This window comes from Phocoena sinus, chromosome 1 (assembly GCF_008692025.1).
Source record: "Phocoena sinus isolate mPhoSin1 chromosome 1, mPhoSin1.pri, whole genome shotgun sequence".
Taxonomy (NCBI): Eukaryota; Metazoa; Chordata; class Mammalia; order Artiodactyla; family Phocoenidae; genus Phocoena; species Phocoena sinus.
This window is the reverse complement of record NC_045763.1, coordinates 173,684,317-173,702,547: the sequence shown is the minus strand read 5'-3', so window position 1 is coordinate 173,702,547 and position 18,231 is coordinate 173,684,317. Positions and strand designations below refer to the sequence as shown.

Sequence of the window (18,231 nt, the reverse complement as noted above, 5' to 3'; positions counted from 1 at the left end):
TCATGCAGAAAATATTGATTGTTATCTACAATGAATTGCTTCTTTTAAAATATCCTGAAAGTATCATAATGAGCATTGTTTGTACACAAGTCTGTTTCTTTGCTTTAAACTTTTAAGACATATTCAAGTCTCTTTTCTTTGTTTTCGGTTTTTGGTTTTGGTTTTTGGTTTTGTTTTTAGGTGGAAAACAGTAATTGAGTTTGTGTAGATATATGTTCGAAATCTTTCTTTTAAATTTAATATTGTTAAGAGTTTTTAAGAAAGTCAGAGTGTTTTCTTTCTTCTTTAATAGTTATAAAGGCAAAAAATGGAAAAAATTTCAGCCTAATAAACTTTATTACACTATTTTAAAATTTTAATTTAATTTAATTTTATTTATGGTTTTCACGAAGCCTGGCAACTAAAGCCTTGGCAATGATTTTTCTCAATTTCATTTCAAGCTTACATGCGTTTACTTAGTTTTTAAACTGTATTAGTCTTCTATTACTAACAAATTACCACAGACTAATTAGCAGCTTAAAATAGCACCTCTTTGTTATCTTAGAGTTTCTGCAGTAAGAAGCCTAGGCGTGGCTTAACTGGGTCCTCTGCTTTGTGTCTCATAAGGTTGCAGCCAAGGTGTCAGTAAGGCTCTGTTCCCATCTGGGGGCTCTTCGAGGAAAGAAGCCACTTTGAAGCTCAACCAGGTTTTGGCAGACTTCATTGCCATGCAGCTGGATGAGGGAGAAGCCCAGCTTCTTAGAGGCTGGAATCCAGAGCCCTGACTCTGTAATTAGAGGCTGCCTGCAGTTCCTTGCCATGGAAACATAATTCATCCATCAGCAAGGAGAGCCTCTAAGCAAGTTGGCCAGCAAGACAGAGCCTCATCTAATGTAACCTAATCACGGAAGTGACACTCCATCCTCTTTGCTGTATTCTGTTGGTTAGAAGCAAGTCACAGGTCTTGCCCCTCGAAGGGCGTGAACACTGGGAGGCAGAGCTCCTGTGTGCTGCCTTACAGTCTCTGTCCATACACGAGCCATAAATAAATAGACCTTCCAAAGTTATATTTAAATACACACTGTTAGAAATGTATGGGCATTCCCTGGCGGTCAAGTGGTTAGGGCTCGGCACTTTCACTGCCAGAGGCCCAGGTTCAGTCCCTGGTCCGGGAACTAAGACCCCACAACCTGCGTGGCACAGCCAAAAAAATAAAGTAATTTAATTTAATTTTTTTAAAAATGTAAGAAGCAATGATAATATGGTTAGCTTCCAGGATGCAAAAATGGTCATAACTAAGTGATATCAAATCAGCGGGAGCATGATATATTATGAAATACTAGCCTTGGAACATTGAAATTAAGCATTCCAATGTTTAACTACATTCCATGTAAGTTTATCTATTATAGACATAACAATAAAGTAATACACATTTGTTTCTTGACTTGTAAAATAATTTTAAAACTTTAAATCTATACTGATTTGTAGTTTGGGACCATGTGTCCAATAAAATCCCTGGCATTGACCATGTGTAAATGAATATATCAATGACTCAGTGACTAACTGACTGACTAAATACATTAATTTAAAAAAATACACGTGTACACACACGTGCTCCTCCCCATTATACACACAAATTAACACAATTTGTGGATTTTTATGATTATTAAAACAGGTACTACAAAAAGTTCTAATTTGAGTTTCCTTACTATAAAACCTGTTCAATTGGAATTACTCATTAAACTTGCAGGCTAAGGGGGAAAAACCCAAAGATTGCGGTCTGAAATATTAATCTGGAATGTGTTCAGAAAGGAAAAAAAATTTTGACTTAAAATATAAGGAAAAACAACACTTCCTGAAGTTCTGTGATGATGAAAAGATAAAAGAGCTGAAGGCTTTTCTATATTGCTCTCTGAGGCAAGGATTAGGGGATTGATTATGGTGATTCTGGGGGAAAAAAAAAAGAACAAAAACAGCACCAGTGAAATGTGCTTAGGGAAAAGGCCATGATATGAAGACATGTTCCTCTTATGGAAGATCACTTATTTCTCACTAAAATTCTTAAAGCTTTACAATCTTGAAATGTTTTAGGATCTCGGACTTCCATCAAACCATCCTATTTCTGAGGGTTTTCTTCCACCTCATTACTCCCTCTCCAAATTATTGGTAATTTGTCATAGGAAAGTTCGCCAATTAACAAAAACAAACAAAAAAACAACTCCTGTACAAAGACTTTAAAACATATTTTTTATTGGTTATTGTAGCTAATACAAAGCTAATTTTTTACTTACATTTTGTAATATTACACGACTATTTTCATCTTAATGCCACTTATAGGAAATTTCAACATCTAAATTCTACTTTTTGTGGTTAGTAATTCTTTGGATGCTTGGTAGTTCTTTGGATAATTCATGTTTAAAATATGCTAAATTGATAATGAAGTAAAAGTTCATATGTCAACACACCTCCATAAACAACAAAAGCAAATTTTATAAAATTAGAAATGAGTAGATCATATTTATATAAAGGGAATAATTTTAAGTGTAATCTCTTCTTCTGGATTCTTACTGTAAACAAGGTTTAAAATCGTTTTAATTAAAATAAATTTGTGATATTCTAAGTTTAACAAAATTATTATATCTAGATGAAAGATATTTCAAAATTTTTCAATCTTAGTTAAGAATTACAGGCATGAACACTCTTGTTTCTTTTCTGGATGTAATAATCTCAAGTAATAATTAAAAACATTTTTTCTTCAAAGATCTTAATACATATCTTGTATTTTATGTATGAGCAAAAGTCAATGGCATTTGTGAGACTATTGCGTGAAAAATTTAGGCTGTGTCTACATTTGGTATTATATTAAATTAAAACTAAACAGTCAATTTTCATTATTCACATTAATTGTATTGCATGAAATTGTTACAAATGCCGAAACGTTTGCTCCTAGAGAAATACAGAGAGACGCTGTCACCAACTGGTTAATACATAAGTTTGTATTGTGTGTCTTTCTGTTTAAAGATACCTGTATTTAAAGGTATTAGTTTTTCTGCAAGGCACAGCACAGCCTCCTTGTTTTTGGAAACCCTGTACAACCCTTCAGTTCTGCTATCCAGGGCCATTTTAGACAGTGAAATCACTAACACAAAGCACAAAATGTGGCGCTCTATAAACAGACCACAAAAAAGAGACTTTACCTAGTAGGAGAGCTGAAGCAAGAGGACAGAAGTTCTCCTCATTTGACCTCAGTTGGTAATTTGAGCACAGGGAAACTAAAAATGTGTCCCCACTCTAAACATGTCCTCGAATGACCGCAAAAGTGCCACGCAAGTATTGATTTTCAGGTTAAAAATAAATTTTTGCAAGTAGTTAAATTCACAAATATGGAACCAGTGAATAATGAGGATCAACTCTATTTATGATTTAATTTTGTCATCCGTCCCTCCCAGGTCTATGGAGAGTATTATAAGAATCATCTGACAATGTGTATTACTCCACTGATTGTTTCATCTAAGATACGAATAGGGGCAAAATAAGTGTGATTGTTTCTCAATTATGAAAAAACTAAAGATAAAATCTATGTAAATGATTCTGTATTTCAACTCTATGCAATACTGGCAAGCTTTTATTTTTAACTTTAGCCTATTACAGAAAGGGGTTATATTACTGATTATATGTATGATATAGTATATTAACCATCCGTTGTTGCATAACATGTCACCAAAATTTAGTGGTATAAAGTTTTTCTTATCTCTGTAGTCTTTAAGGGGACCGGCATAGCTGAATGGTTCTGGTGCAAGATTCTTACTGAACCTTCCGAAGGCATGACTGGGACGGAAGGATCACCTTCCACTTACTCCCTGGGTTGTTCACCGAAAGCCTTGATCCCTCATTCCTTTGGGCCTCTTGGTAGGAGACCTTAAAGAACCCAAGAGGGCTCTCCCAGAGCTGCTGAGCCCACAGTGATTAACTTCAGCAAGTGATGACAAAGAGAAAAGGGGTTCACATGCCTTGTGTAACCTAATCTCAGGGGAAATATATCATCATTGTTGGTTACACAGACCAAACATGTCACAACGTGGGAGTGGACCTCACCCACAAAGATATGAATATTGACTATACCAAAGACACAGGAATCAAGGGGAGCATCTCGGAGAATGGATACCAGAGAGACAGAGTGTTGTCTATTGGTCCCTAAACCTCAAGGCAATGTTAATGTAGAAAAATTGGTTAATGTTCTAGGTTTAATATACAATTATGCTTTTAATATATGCCATTTAAAATATTATTACATCTTGATAAAAACATAATTTTTGATAATTCAAATCCATTGATATTTTCTATACTGCATATAAATTAATCAATAATTAAATGGAATTATTTAAAAAGTATTTTTAATAACAATCTTTCAGAAGTACTTTAATAGGTCCTTTTATGCAAATAAATCACATTAAGCCCTATTTTAAACAAAGCATTTCTCTATACATTAAATATTAGGTAGCTTTAAAAAATCTGACAAAACCTGTTCATTTATATGTTTTTCACTCATTCATTCATGTATTTCTTCATTTAACAATCATTTATAGAATGCTCACTACATGTCAGATACAGTTACAAGCACCAGAAATCTCTTAATGATAAAAAAGACAAAAAATGTTACCATCATGGAACTTTTATTCTCGTGAGGGGAGACAGATAGTAAGCTTATTAACAAGTAAAATAAAATATATGTTTTATCAGATATTGATAAGTTACATGGAGGAAACTAAAACTGAATTATGAAAAAGATACTGTTAGGGATGGGTGGAATTTTAAATAAAATTATTGGGCAAGACCTCAGTGTCACTATCTAAGGAAAGACAAGCAGGAGAAAGGTACTGAGGTGTAAACATTCTTGGGATGTGACAGGTTTAAGCAACATTAAAAGAGACTATTTGGCTGGAACAGAGTGAGTGAGCAAACAAGAGAGAGAATAGCAGGAAATAAGGTCAGAACCAGGGGCCCATTTCATTGTCTAGACCATCGGAAGGATTTCTACTTTTTTTCCTTTTTTTGAAACAGAAGAGAAGCCATTGCAGAAACACACACACATACAAGAAACAAAGTATTAGTTATAATTCAGTTAAAAAAATCATAGTGACCAATGATGATGGCCCGTGATATTAGTAACATCTATAAATTCAACATGTTTTCATTTAAAGCCCCAGCACACTTTTGTGGAACTTGACAAAGCAATTCTCAAATATATTAGGAAGAAAAAAAGGTACAAAAGCAAAACATCTGATGAACAGGATACATTCCTGTTATACCTAACATCAATAATGGTTTTGAAGGTTTAATAAAGCCGAAAGATACAAGTTCTTTTCTGATGATTTTGGGTGATGGCAGGAGGAGATAAAACCAACAAAAAAGTAAGTATTTAACATATATTACAGTATATGTGTTTATTGTTTAATATCTACTATAGTTTGTTAATTTGAATTATAACCATAAATATAGCAGCTGCTATTCATTAAAGCCCTTACTTTATGCCAAGCATGACATTATATGTATATGTCATCTGTTTTATTCTTGGAAATCATCCTAGATACTTTGGCTTGTTAAATAAATCAGCTGAAAATAAAGCCTTTATCTCATAAAATGATAATGTACTCATATGAGAGAAAACTGAATGATAAAAAATTAACCATTTTCTTAATGTATTTTTATATTATAAACTGGTAACTAAATAGTCTGCACACCTGCTACTAGTAATTTGCAATTATCCAGTGCTTGAAATTCTGTAACATGCATCATAAACCAAAAAGCAAAACTTACTCTCAAAAGAGAACATAAAATAGAATGCAAGTTTTTACTTTCTTTGAGCAGCCAGATGGCTCAGAATTATTTTTCTGCAATTGAATATAAAATAAATAAAACTGAGCAAATTGACCATTTCAGGCTTATAGCATGTTTTTATGATTTTTAAACAATGAGGGAGAATGTATACATTTTTAAATCTACATATCCCATAGAAGATTGTTTAAATAATACATAACGCATTTAAAGTGTGCTGTTAGCAAAACCTTATACAATTTTTCTGTTTAGATACACTTATTTAGGCTATAGGTACACTCTGACAATCAACAGGTTATTTTTGCAAATTGTCTGCATATATGTAGACAACCAAAAGTTCAATTGTTCAAAAATAGGCATTTCAATATAAGAACTGAAAATGCATAAACAGACGAATGGGATTTTAAAAAGCATAATTTGTGTGGAGGACACAACAAGGGTGACCCAGCATCTGGTTTGATCTTATTCCACTTTCTTTTCTTTTTCTGTTGCATGATAGCAATAATAGCAGCTACGTCATAGGGTTTGCATGAGAATTTTTTTTTTTTTTTTTTTTTGCGGTATGCGGGCCTCTCACTGTTGTGGCCTCTCCCGTTGCGGGGCACAGGCTCCGGACGCGCAGGCCCAGCGGCCATGGCTCACGGGCCCAGCCGCTCCGCGGCATGTGGGATCTTCCCGGACCAGGGCACGAACCCGTGTCCCCTGCGTCGGCAGGCGGACTCTCAACCACTGCGCCACCAGGGAAGCCCCTGCATGAGAATTTAATTAAGTAATCTTTATAGAACAGAATTAACTCTAAATTATCATTAAAAGTACATAGCAGGGCTTCCCTGGTGGCGCAGTGGTTGAGAGTCCGCCTGCCGATGCAGGGGACACGGGTTCGTGCCCCGGTCCGGGAAGATCCCACATGCCGCGGAGCGGCTGGGCCCGTGAGCCATGGCCGCTGGGCCTGCGCGTCCGGAGCCTGTGCTCCGCAACGGGAGAGGCCACGGCAGTGAGAGGCCCGTGTACCACAAAAAAAAATAAAAATAAAAATAAAAAATAAAATAAAATAAAGTACATAGCAAACATTCCATAAATATATCAAAATGAGTAGAGTTCCCTGTGCTATATACAGTACGTTCTCATTAGTTCTCTATTTTATACATAGTATCAATAGTGTATATACGTCAATCCTAATCTCCCAATTCCTCCCATCCCCCTCTTCCCCCGCCTTGGTATCCACACATTTGTTCTCTACTTAATGCACTGTGGTGACCTGAATGGGAAGGATGTCCAGAAGTGAGAGGATATATGTATATGTAAGGTTGATTCATTTTGCTATACAGTAGAAACTAACACAACATTGTAAAGGAACTATAGTCCAATAAAAATTAATTTAAAAAAATATATATCAGGGGCTTCCCTGGTGGCTCAGTGGTTGGGAGTCCGCCTGCCGATTCAGGGAACACGGGGTCGTGGCCCAGTCCGGGAGGATCCCACATGCCGTGGAGCGGCTGGGCCCGTGGGCCGTGGCCGCTGGGCCTGCGCGTCCGGAGCCTGTGCTCTGCAACGGGAGAGGCCACAGCAGTGAGAGGCCCGCGTACCGCAAAAAATAAAAAAAAATAAAAAAATAAAAAAAAAAAATATATATATATATATACATATATATATCAAAATGAAAAGAAAAAATAATAAATGAGTACTTATTATTTTCTTGTTAATAATCTAAATGATTTTGCATTTGTGATACATATATTTTGCATGAACTATTTTCATCTTCTTCAATGCATAGGTTATCTGAACACATATATCAGTACACATGATGTTCTGTAGACCATTTGGTTAATATAAATGATTAAATCAAATGAATAAAATAAACTATTAAGTACAATATCATGGCTTTACTTTGTGCTGTTTCTACACTTTTCTAGATGTAGCAAGAAAACAAGGCCAGAGTAGTGAATGTCAACTGTATGGAAGTTGCTGTGGGGAGGTGGGCTGATATCAACCCAGTAAAGCTTCAGTGTTCACTCTTAGACTTTAATCCAACTGGTACAGGGAAGATAGGAATCAACAGCTAGGCACTTCTGGTACAGAAAGACAAATACTGTATGATATCACTTATATGTGGAATCTCAAAAATAAAACAAACTAGTGAATATAACAAAAAAGAAGCAGACTCACAGATACAGAGAACAAACGTGGTTACCAGTGGGGAGAGGGAAGGGGGAGGGGCGATATAGGGGCAGGGGATTAAGAGGTACAAGCTGTTAGGTATAAAATAAGCTACAAGGATATATTGTACAACACAGGAACTATAGCCAACATTTTATAATAACTATACATGAGTCTAATCTTTAAAAATTGTGAATCACAATAGTGTTCACCTGTAACATATAATATTGCACAGCAACTATACTTCAATTAAAAAATAATAATTTGGGGGCTTCCCTGGTGGCACAGTGGTTGAGAGTCCACCTGCAGATGCAGGGGACACGGGTTCGTGCCCCGGTCCGGGAAGATCCCACATGCTGCGGAGCGCCTGGGCACGTGAGCCATGGCCGCTGGGCCTGCGCGTCCGGAGCCTGTGCTCCACAACGGGAGAGGCCACAACAGTGAGAGGCCCGCGTACCGCAAAAAAATAAAAAAATAAATAAATAAAATAAATAAATAATAATAATTTGGATCCCTGAGAAAGCCATTCTGACCTGCATGTCCAACAATGACCCAAGCATAAAAATTATAGATGAAGATAGAGAATAGACAGATGATAAATGATGGACAGATAGGTAGATAGACAGACAGATAGACAGACAGATGATAGAGACAAAATTCACATCTCGGCACACTCCAAGTTCTCACCAAAGGTATTATCTATCTTTCTAAATCACAGGGATAGTTTTTAGCACTGACTATTCTTGATCTTTGAAAAGTATTTTCCACAATGGCCCCCCCCGCTCCCTGCATTTCTCACATTCTCCCCACTTGACTCCTATTCCTTCGGTCTTCTTCCAAAATATCTGGCTAATTCTTCTTAGGCTCATTTTTGGAGTCTCTGTATCCAACTATCTTCTCTTCTCACTGTACTGTCTTTATAAGGCAAACTCATTTCCCAGATTATTAACAGTATGTTAATAGTAATAATAATAACTGATATGTAGAAAATCCCAAAATCTACCTCTCTCTTCAGACCTCTTTTCTGAATTTCAAAACCACAGATTCTGCTGCCTACTCTCCTCTTCTACTTAGAGGTTACAAAGGAACCTTGTAGTAAACATGTCTAACATAGGACAAGTTTCCCCTTTATACCCAATAACACCCCAGAGAGCACACAAGATCCTTTAGTCTTGCTAAAGGATCCATCTTACACTGGTCTAGCCATGTACGAGGCATTATTTATTTTTCCGACTTCTAAACTTCCATTTATCAGCCACTTTAGCTTCCAAATGGCTGTCGTCCCATTCACAGGTTTATATCCCAACTCACACCACCATAACCTGAGCTAATGATGTGTCTCTTTGGCTAATCTAATAATTTTCCCGCAGTTCAGCAACATCCACTTTTTTTCATAAAATAAAATGTCTTTACCTTGGGGGTTATTAAAGCATAAATGTTGCTCTTAAAGAAACAAATGAAAACAAAAGTGCAGTGGCTTCCTATTACACTTAGAAGAATACCCGTATCCCTAGCACAGCCCACAGCAGCAGTGCTTCAACACCCACACATTGGTGTCTTGGGAATCGACATTGTAAACAGGCATCCCTTATGCTATATAAATACCTTAATGTGTAAAAATCATGGCCTCACTGATTAGGACTTATATGATTCTGCTCATCACATCACTGTCTTCCACACGTTTCCCCTCTAATTCTCCCTGGAACCCTTGCCAGTCAGGTCATTGTCTCCATCACTCTGCCTTAACCATTCTTTTCAGAGTCACGAACAACTTCCATCTGTCGAGGCAGTGACACCAGTTACATCTCCAGTGGACAAGTCCCACTCTATGAAATTAGGAAAGAGCACATCAATATCTGCCACCAGGAGCAGCCCTTACAAGATGTCATTCCGCTATAAGGTTTGGAGATGGCGGGATTGCCAAGAAAGACAGGACTCACACAGGCACTGGAGGGCACAAGGCTTTACTGCAAAGACATCAAAGAGCAAGCTCAGCTGCAGTAGTGAGCCTAGGTGCCCCCTGTCCTTTTGAGCTGCAGGCAAAAGACCCCCAATAACTCCACTCAGAGAACACATATAACATTGGGTCTGGCCAGGTGCACGTGACACACAGCCTTGGGTAGAATAAGGAAGTACCCATCAAACCCAGAAAAGAGAAAGACATTCTCCACGCGCCCCCCCCCCAAAAAAGTGATGTGCCCCGCACAGGCTGTGAGGGCTCTGCTCCACGTAAGGAAATGTTCCAAGCCAGAGGCACACTCTTATGCAACCATGCAAGGGTTAGTTCCCTGTTTATGAGTTTTTGACACTCTTTTTCCTGAAGAGTGAAAAAAATTCAAAGTTGGTACTAAATTTCAACTTTCTTGGTACTAAATTTTAACTTTCTAAGTTTCTCAGCGGCATTTGGCAGAACTGATCGTTCCCACTGTGACGTTCTCCTTGTCACTCCATATCTGAGACAGTATTTTCAATCTCAGTTAATTTAGATTTTACCTCCTTACAGAGTTCTGAGCTAACCAACACATCTAAAATGGCATTCTCCTCTAGTCCTTTTACCTTGGTTTATTTTTCCTCAAAATACTTATATATTGCATAAATGTATATGCATAATATGTTACATATCTGTTTATAACCCATCTTCCAAAATATAGTATGAACTTGTGACAAATGGGAGTTTGTTTTTTTTAGTTTTGTCTTGTGTTTCTGTGTTTAAATAAAATTTTACTTTTATTACAATTTTAGATTTACAGAAAATTCCAAAGAGTTCCCATATACTACTTATTAACATTTTAATTGTATACGATGCATTTGTTACAATTAATGAACCAATATTGATACATCATTATTAACTAAAGTTCATACTGTATCCAGATTTCCTTAGTTTTTACCTAATGTAATTTTTCCTGTTTTATCCCAAACAGGATATCATACTACATTTATGAGTTGTCTCCTTACGTCTCCTTTTGACTGTGACTGTTCCTCAGACTTTGTTTTGATGACAGTTTCAAGGACCATGAGCCAACTATTTTGTAGAAAGTTACTCAACTGGGTATTTGCCTTGATTTACTTTCTTGTGATTAGACCAGGGTTACATGTTTTGAGGAGAAACACCCCAAAAGTGCCATTTTCTTCATATCAAAGGTGAATAGTACCAACTTGACTTAACACTGTTGATATTGTTAGTGATCATTTGGCTGAGACAGTTTGTCAAATTTTTCCACTGTCAATTTACTGCTTGATTTCTCATTTCCATTCTGCGCTCTAGATGGATGTCACTATGAACAGTGTTAATTTACACTGAAATACTAAGGAGATACACTCTACCTCCTAGATGGTAGGGTTTCTACATAAATTATTTGGAATTCTTCTCCCCCATTTATTTGTCTATCCAGTCATTTTTTAAATGTCAGAATAAGCTCCCAGATATTTGTTTTATATTTTTGAATATAATCTAACGCTACATTATTTGTTTGGTTCCAGCTTTGGCCATTGGGAACTTTTTCAGTTGGTACCTGTGTTTCTTTGATGTACCCTCATCATTGAGAGGTTTGGGGGCTCTTTTTAAAAAGAACTTCCTTATTTTTATAAGCTCATCTTTTAAAGGATAATCTCCAAGCTCATTTTATATATTCCTAACACTAGTCTTAGAATTATCCATTTCTCCAAGGAACCTTAGTTCCTTTTATCAGAGAATAGTATTAGAAATTAAGATCTGAGGCCTAAGGTAGCTCCTCTCTTTATGGATGTCATTGATTCTAGGGCCATTCAGGTGACACAGCAAGGAAAGTTATGTGAATATGCTAACCTGTCTGTATACATTTATCTATAAATATTTCTATATGTAAACATTTATATCTATATTAAGATATATATGAGTTTATACTAATGTATCCAACTCTACTCCATTATTACAAGGATAACCCTAGCGGCTTCCCTGGTGGCACAGTGGTTAAGAATCCGCCTGTCAATGCAGGGGACACATGTTCAAGCCCTGGTCCAGGAAGATCCCACATGCTGCAGAACAACTGAGCCCCTGAGCCACAACTAATGAAGCCCACGTGCCTAGAGTCGGTACGCGCACTGCAAGGAAGAGTAGCCCCTGCTCTCTGCAACTAGAGAAAGTCCATGCACAGCAATGAAGACCCAATGCAGCCAAAAATAAATAAATGATTATTTTTTAAAAAAAAAAGGATAACTGTAGTCCTCTCCCCTTCCTTATATGTAAATTCTCACTCCAACAGTGAGAAGACTGACTCTCATCATCTGCCATCCACTTACTTAATTGCTCATTTCCATTAAAAATGTATAGCGGTATCCGCATATCCTGTTAACTCATGTCCGCATCTGAAACAAATTTATAAACTAGCGTGCAGGGCTTACGTACAGGTCCTTTTGCCTTTAATCTTTCAGACTCTATTTATTTCCAAATTTATTTAGGTCAGCACTTCTTTCCCCAACACCTTCTGTGAGGTTGTTTCTTATGTATGCAATACAGTTAAAACTGCTTTGTCACATAGTCTTGATTTTCCAGAATATCATATCATTGGAAACATACAGGATATAGCATTTCAGACAGTTTGTTTCATTAGCAAACTGCATTTGAAGATTCATTAATGTCTTCTCATGGCTTGAGAGCTCTTTCTTTTTATCCCTGATAAAAGTCCATTGTACGGTTGTATCAGAGTTTACCCCTTCACCTACTAAAGGTCATCTCCGTTGCTTCTGAGTTTTGGCATTTATGAATGAAATTGCTATAAACATTCATGTGAAGGTTCTTCTGTGGACATAAGTTTTTAAATCATTTGAGTAAATACTTAGGAGCACTGTCATCTCATTATATAAGACCACGTTTACCTATTTAAGAAACCACTAAACTCCTACACCATTCTGGTTGTACCATTTTGCATCTGTTGCTCTGTATCCTCACCAGCGGCAATTGATATAATCAGTTTCTTTTGTTTGGTTGGTTTTTTGTTTTGTTTTTTTTTGCGGTACGCGGGCCTCTCACTGCTGTGGCCTCTCCCGTTGCGGAGCACAGGCTCCGGACGCTCAGGCTCAGCGGCCATGGCTCACGGGCCCAGCCGCTCCGAGGCACGTGGGATCTTCCCGGACCGGGGCACGAACCCGTGTCCCCTGCATCGGCAGGCGGACTCTCAACCACTGCGCCACCAGGGAAGCCCCTGTTTGGTTTCTGTAGCCAGTCAAGCAGTGTAGCCAGTCTAATAGTGTATAACAGTACCTCATTTGCTTAAATTTTCAATTCCCTAATGAGATGTTGAGCAAATTTTGTTATGTTTATGTGTGTGTGTGTGTGTGTGTGTGTGTGTGTTTAATCATAGTATTTCTTAGAAGAGTGACCAGCATAAAATAGGTACTCGTTAGATATTTATAAAATAAATTATGTATAAGCACGATAGAAACTGTATGTAATTTTATCACAAAAGCAAGTTCTTTTAATTGAAAACAAACTATAAGTCCCCTGAATATTTTTATCTGTACTATCAGCTCATACCCCAGGATTTAAAGCATACCATATATCAATATATCGTCTGAAATTAAATGATATGGGAAAAAATGTTATTATAAACAAATTTAACATGAAACAGGTTTGTAAATAACTTTGCATAGCTAGCTCTTTGAAAAGATGTTTAAAATATTGATATTTAGGGCTTCCCTGGTGGCGCAGTGGTTGAGAGTCCGCCTGCTGATGCAGAGGACACGGGTTCATGCCCCGGTCCAGAAAGATCCCACATGCCGCGGAGCGGCTGGGCCTGTGAGCCATGGCCGCTGAGCCTGCGCTCCGCAACGGGAGAGGCCACAACAGTGAGAGGCCCGCATACTGCAAAAAAAAAAATTGATATTTAGTTTTCAATATTTAGAATTGAAAAATAGAGAAATGCATGCACAAATAAATTCTGTTGAAATATTCTATGCATACTGTTATATCTTTATTTTCATTTTCCATATAGCATAATATCTTATTACCAGAGGGTTATTGTAAAAATAAAATGTGGTAAAATATACAAGATCTTTAACCATTGACTCAAGTACAATATCACGGGTACAAAGTATTGCTGTTGTGACTATAACTATTATTTTTAGCAATTCCTTTTGATGAGGTAACAACCCATAACATTTTCTTAATTAACTTTTCTTAAGTCACTTCTATTTTTTGTTGATCTTTTATTCTTTTACTATTGTCTTAATATCTTTACCCATTATCTATCATTATTTTTTTACCTTTTTTTTTACTATTTACTTTTTCCTTTTGAATAACCTTTTATTTTTCTTTACTTCTAAAAATACAAAATATATTCTTTATAACAAGAGTTCTGTTAATATCTGTATAATCAAGCTACTTTCTAAATTTGTGTATATTTTCTGTGAATTTCTCCTTTAGTTTTGTACTAACCATCAGTACTGTAACTCTCAATATTTATGTTTTAAGAAATCGTATTGTTAGTTTAATATACCATATAATGTAAGGTATTAATCTTTTCATGGACTAAGGACTTTGGGATGTTTATTTTGTTCATGGATGATTTCTAAAATCAGAAATGAAAAATACCTAATGTATTTGTATTAGTCCATTTGAAAATGTTCATGACAAATGAAAATTATATGTGATAGTTTAAATATTCTCTAAGTACAAGACTTTTAATATACTTCATGAAATATATTTTAAGAATGTATTTATGGCTTCCCTGGTGGCTCAGTGGTTAAGAATCCGCCTGCCAATGCAGGGGGCACGGGTTCAAGCCCTAGTCCGGGAAGATCCCACATGCCACAGAGCAACCAAGCCCGTGTGCCACAACTACTGAGCCTGCGCTCTAGAGCCCATGAGCCACAACTACTGAACCCACATGCTACAACTACTGAAGCCCATGTGCCTAGAGCCCGTGCTCCGCAACATAAGAAGACACCACAATGAGAAGCCCGCGCACCGCAACGAAGAGTAGCCTCTGCTCACCGCAACTAGAGAAAGCCCGTGCACAGCAACAAAGACCCAACTCAACCAAAAATAAATAAATTTATTTTTAAAAAAAGGAATGTATTTAGCTTACATGTAATAAAAAACCGTGTTATATTTTAACACATGCACTGCTATATCTAATAGGTAATTCTAATATTACATTCAATCAGCATACCAATTTTTATATTCTCTTTAAGATTAATTACATTTTTTAATTTAATTTTCTCTAAAATATGCTGATAAAATGTTTTCTTTTATTCTAGAAAATTCTAGGTCTTTTTAAACCACATTGACAGCTTAGTAATTATATGCTAATATTGCTTGAGTGAATTTGTTTTTAGGAATTTTGCCTAGTATCCCAGTGGGGATCCACTCTACCTGCACAAAACAATATTCATGTTTAACTATATCAACATATGGGATCTGTATTAGTTATTTATTGCCAGATAATAAACCATTCCAAAATTTAGTGTCTTAAAGAAACAATCCTTCTATTTGCTCGTGGTTCGATTATCAAATTGAGCTGAGCTCCACTGTACAGTTTTCCTATTGGTCTCATCTGTGGTCACTCATGAGACTACAGCCACCTGGCAGCTTGACTGAGACTTGTTGGTTTAAAAATGGCTTCACTCATATGCTTGGCAGGGGTTCAGGCAATCAGAGGGCTATGTTTTGCTAAATAGTCTCATCCAGGATACTAAGGATACTTCCCTAGGTGATAGCAACATTCCCAAAGGGTGACAGTGGAAGTTGCAAGTCTTTTTTAGAACTGGACCCAGAACTGTTACGTTTGCCACATCCTATTCATCAAAGTCCAGCCCAGATTCAAGAATGTGGAGAATGGACTCAATATCTTTTTTTTTTTTAATTGGAGTAAAATTGCTTTACAATGCTGTGTTAGTTTCTGCTGTACAATGAAGCAAATCAGCTATATGTATACTTATATCTTGTTGAGACGTGTGGTGCAGTCACATTACAAAAGAGTGTGTATTCTGGGATAGGGAGAATCTGTGACCATATTCCCAGTTCAGAAAAGACTGCTGTGGAGCACAGCGTTGCTAGAGTATCTGCTCCGTAAACTGGTTCTGCCATTCACAGTTTCATAACCCAGGAAAGATGGCCTAATCATTCTGAGACTAGGTCTACCCATTTAGAAAGCAAATATAGTTGTTTTGAAGATTTACTGATACAGTTTATATACTACTTAGTACAATGTCTAGCATAATTACAAATGTTAATTATTAATAATGACTCTTCCTAATATTTTCTTGGTGGTTTACACCATCTTAGATATTCTTTATATTTTGCTAAACAAAGATATGGTTTTCTCACTTGAAAGAAGAGCATTTCTTCCATAAGACAGCAAAATACCAGAGTAGTACAATCATGGCAAGAAATAAGGAGTAAATAACATGAAGCAGGGCTAAACTCATTGGCAACAACTTTATCATTTCTGTCACCCATGCCTGCCATTTGATTAAACACTGGAGACTGAATCCATTTTGAAGTCGGTTAAATTCAGATGCATAAAGGAAGGAACAGATTATGTATCTTTATGACCTTCTTTCTCTTTTCATCTAGGCTGCTCACATTTTTAGACTTCACTGCCTCTAACTCAAATGTGTTGCTTTCTCTTCGAATCCTTTCAGAATTTAAATGGATATATTAAATTCCCTTCTATATTAGGACTCTCCTGGCTGCTAAGTACATAAATTCAATTCAGACTGGTTTTAAAAGAAATGAATTTATTTTATCACCATCTGTTATATCAAGGCATATACTGACCCAGGTGCATTTTTTGACTCACTAATAAATCAGGACATAGACTGAGCCTATTTTTGTGTCTTTCTGTATCTCTCTCTCTCTCTCAACTCTTGCCCTTCTGTCTTCCATTGTATTGTCAGGAAAACACTTCTAAAATGTGGCCATCTAGTAACTATAGGAAAAACATTTAGCTTTAGCGAAAGTCACAGCTCCAAATTGGTAACTCAGATCAGGTTTATGCCTCAGCCAATCACTGTGATCAAAGGTGATTGTGTCCTTTGAGATGGAGGTATAGAACAATATTATTGTAGGTAAAATCAAGTCACTGTTTCCAGAAAAAATGAAAATAGATGCTGGATGAACATATACAACAAATATCCAGTAATCTTTTACCACTAGCACAGACAATGGTTTTCAATTTACTGTAGATTGAACTTTTGCAGTTTTATCAAACTTTCCTTATGTCTATTCCTTTCTTCTACTATATCTAAACCAAAGATGGAAACTCATCAGACTCCTAGAAGCAAATACTGCCTTTTCAACCCTTGATCGTACCCAATATTTCTCATGAATCTGACTGCTTCATGCATTGACCACTATGTCTCATCCAAACTCTAGAAATTTTTCAGTTTCCATGAGGCTAGAAAGCAGCAGGATCTTTATTAAAGTTTTCCATAATCCATCCAGGTATAAGAATTTATGTCTGTCATATAAACCTCATCTATACATTTTAAAAATACTTTTACACAGTATTTCTCACTTAATGACTGAGGAGAGAGTGAAAATAAATTTGATATGGGTGCATGTTGGTAAAAAAGGAACATAAAAATTTTGTGATCTCTTCCATTTTTCTTCAAACCCTCACAAAAATGTACTCTTGTCTAAGCCAAATAGTTTAAGAAGGATACAACTTGCAAACAAATAAATAAACATACAGAAACACTCTTTTTCCCAATATATTTATTGTTATATATACTCTAAAGATATATACTTTAACAATTTAACTGAATAATTATTTATGAAATATAATATATGACACACTACATTCTTGCAGAAAAACACTGAATATTTCAATGCCATTAAATGTACTTTCAATACCACAATGACTTAACCATTTCCCCCCACCAAATAATCCCAGTCTTCTTGTATATTTTTATTGTTTTTTTATTTTTCCTTATTATTAAAATGTTTTGATAAATAGCCTTTAATAATATATGTTCATGCATTATTCACATTTATTCTTAAGATGCATGTTCGCAGCATAAAAGACCACAGTAAATTTTCTGATGCCCTTTATCTTTTTGTCTCCTGGTCAATACTACATACACACTTGGATAAGCCAAATACTATAGGATGAAGAGAATAACAAGGCTAACAAAAACAAAACAAAATAAAAAGACACCAAAACAATATGAAATATCTAAAATTCACTAAGAAATTCACTGGAAAGTTTTAGTAATTTTTTTTCAACCAGTAAATGGAGGTGGACTGACATTCTCAAGGAACTATATCAGGATCCAAGA

The 18,231-nt window shown here is 36.2% G+C and overlaps 1 pseudogene; it reads left to right on the top strand.

Annotated features, from left to right (window-relative positions):
- The window catches only part of LOC116742738, a 49,785-nt pseudogene extending 39,915 nt beyond the window's left edge, over positions 1-9,870 (top strand).
- Positions 9,871-18,231: the final 8,361 nt, after the last annotated feature.